Source organism: Manis javanica, chromosome 5, assembly GCF_040802235.1.
Source record: "Manis javanica isolate MJ-LG chromosome 5, MJ_LKY, whole genome shotgun sequence".
Lineage (NCBI taxonomy): Eukaryota > Metazoa > Chordata > Mammalia > Pholidota > Manidae > Manis > Manis javanica.
The window spans coordinates 38346273-38349552 of record NC_133160.1 but is presented as its reverse complement, the minus strand read 5'-3'; the positions used below and the strand labels follow the sequence as shown (position 1 = coordinate 38349552).

General features: G+C 38.6%; 1 pseudogene; it reads right to left on the bottom strand.

Moving 5' to 3' along the window:
- Positions 1 to 567: 567 nt before the first annotated feature.
- Positions 568 to 1154, bottom strand: LOC108383463 (small ribosomal subunit protein eS7-like; annotated as a pseudogene).
- Positions 1155 to 3280: the final 2126 nt, after the last annotated feature.

The window sequence follows — 3280 nt, the reverse complement described above, 5'->3', positions numbered from 1 at the left end:
GGAAGCATTGCAAAAATGTGGTTTACAATATAAGCTTTTATGAATGAGGATTTCTGTTGTTACTTTCAATCTTTTTTATTAATCATTTTTGTAATTACACAAGTGATATATTTTCACTGTAGAAAATATGAAAAATTATGAAAAAGGAAAATTAGAATTAGACATATTTCTGTCACCTACAGATGATCATTGTTAGCCTTCTGCTATAGTTCTTTCCTGTTTATACACACACACACACACACACCACATACAAATATACATAATCTGCATACCTACTGAGACATTTTTGCATAATTTGGGGACATAATTGAAACCATATTGTATATAGTCATTAAAAATCTGAAAGAAAATGGCTACAGCATATTATCTCATATGACTGTATCATAATTTACTGAGCCTAATCTCTATTTTTGGACACTTAGGTTGTACAAAATTTCCTTAATTAAAATACCATTAAGAGAGTTATGCCCAACAATTATGTCCTTATTTCAACAAAAAGACATGTGTAAAAAAATTCAAACAACTTTCTTTTTATTTTGAGTGATATTTTATTTAGTCATTTTTTGTTTACAACTGAAACTCCAGGAATTCAAAATTAACATCCTTGCCCATGAGCTTCCTTCAGACACCAGAAAAAGTTTCGACCTTGTGCTGCACATTGTTCTGTTGTGTTTTGTCCAAATGGACCCATCTGAGCTGCCTGCCATCAGTTTCATGCGGATTCTCTTGCCCACAATTTCACTTGTGAAAACCAGCTCTTCCAGGATTGCATATACATAGTTGTCAGAGTGTGGCTCCTGGGATGCTTTTGCTTATTTTTGTACAGCTTTTCCAAGTTGGCTTAGGCAGAATTGGCTTAGGCAGATTTCTCCTCTGAGCAATAAAGACAACGTGTTTCCCACTGAACTTTTTCTCCAATTCACATACTAGTTGGGCTTTGATTTTCTGGAGAGGTTTCAGTTGAGGAATGAGAACAAAGATTAAAATAGCTTTTTGACAAACTTCAATTTCTTTGGCTGCTGTTATATTCATCTCTGGCAGCTGGGCCTTCAGGCCCGAGTTCATCTGCAGCTCAAGGAAGGCCTTGGAGATGTCCTGAAGTCGTCCATCTTCTCACCATTGGGCTTCACGATCTTCGTGCTCCAACTGAACATGGCTCTCTCCTTGGTGAAAGACCCAATGTATGTTGGCTAGTGCTGGCCTAGAAGAGCCAAACAACTTTATTCTTAATAGTCCACAGTTGAAATAATTCAAATGTGCGTCAGTTTTACAATGGATAAACAATTTCTGGTATATCCATACAATGGAATACTATTCATCAATGGAAAAAAAATAATGATTGGCTGTTGCATTTAACAATATCCATGATTTTCACAGACATAATGCTCAATGGAAAAAATAGATACAAAATAATACATTTTGTATCATTTCATTTTGCTCCTCCAGGATGGCCTGTAGGTTTCAAGTCAATTTCAAATTGGCTTTCCATATCCATATCCACATCCCAGGACCCAAGCTAAAGGCACAACAACTACCTGGGGCTTCATGGTGGTGGAAACTCCAGGAGGCCTTTATCCAGCCACACAAGCACATTTAAACCTTCAGCTTTATGTCACATCTGCTTGCATTCTATTCGCCAAAGTGCCATGACCAAGTCCAACAAAGGTGCATTAGGGAGGGAGAAGACTGGGATAAGTTCATTCTGTGTATATCAGTAAGTATAGCTGCATAACAAACAACCCCAAAACTCATTGTTTTAAAACAAAAATAATAAATTATTTCTCACTGGTCTATGAGTTGGTAGGGGTGGCTTTCCTAATCTTGGCTGGGCTCATGCATCTGGTCTCTTGCATCCATGGTCACCTCAGCTGAGACAATACAGCTGTGTTCCATATGGTGTCTCATTCCCCAGCAGGCCAGCTTGGACTTATTCTTACAGCAGTGGCGGGTTCCAAAAGAGAATGGAAACTTGAGTTAGGCTTGGAACATGTTTGGCTTAACTCTGCTCTGCATTCTGTTGTCTAAAGCAAGTCACAGAATGGGTCCAGATGTAAAGTGTGAGCAAACAGACTCTTTTGCTTGATGGGAATAGTGGCAAAGGCTCACTGCAGAGGGTACAGATAAAGAGAAGAGCAGGGAATTATGAGCAGATCTGTAAACTACCATACTGACCACAGTGATGTTTTATAAGGGTGGGAAGGGAAGAAACATAAGAATTTTAAAAAGCAGGAAAAATATTTCAATTTAGTTAATTTAGTTTCAACTTTGTTTTTATATAACAGTATTCCACATAAGGAAAAACAACTTATACTGGGTTCTTATCTTATCTTAAGATCCTACTGTTGCTGTCCCAAACCAGTAAGATATCACCAGATGATGGTTTTTTGCCCACTTAGAATCTTAGTCAGGCTCATACTGAGACCTTGAGGAAGTTATTTGCTAGCACTTATGACAGCAGAGGAAGGTGACACAAAATACTTTGTCTTGTTTGTCTCCCCAAGTTTTCAGTGGTCATCGTTCAATCAACTGTAGTGAGAAGCTGCCTGAGCAGAGAAACTGCTACAGAAAAACAGAATAAGTTTTCATAACTAATAAAATTGTGCAAATAGGTTGTGAATTTTATTCACTTCCCCCAGTTTTTTTCTTCCCAAGATCCCTCATGTTCCCTTGGATGTCTTTGAGAGGACCTGTGGTGGACTGCATTATTTTCCTCAGTCCTTTAGTGGAGTGTATGTTCCTGCCTTGTTGATACTGGGCTCAGCCACATGACTTGCTTTGGTTTGTGAGTAGAAGCAATGAAGTGTCTGTCCTTAGGCTGTGTTAAAGGACTTAGTGTGTTTCTCCCATCCTCTATGCTTCTGCCCTGGGGCAGGTACTGTTCCAAGAAGGATGAGAGATGCATGGAACAGACCAGGACCCCACCTGCAGCCTGGGGCCATTCTAGGTCATCCAACTCCCATCTGCTCTGCAGACATGTGAGTAAGTGATTATTTTAAGTCACTGAGTTTTAGAGTGATTGCCAACAGCATTGTTGTGGAACTAGTTAACTGATTCCTATACTTTCCAAGAGAATGACCTGAATTGTCCATGTCTCAGGTTCACATTTAGCAACACAAAACTTGAATAAAGAGATTTCATATAAAACCATATAGTTGGAAGATACTCATATCACACTTTTACCATTTGCCTCATCTACACAACTCCTCCATTACCATTAGCTTCATCTTTTTCTTTGACTTAATTTCAAATCAATCATCTAGATTAGTATTTCCACCTACCC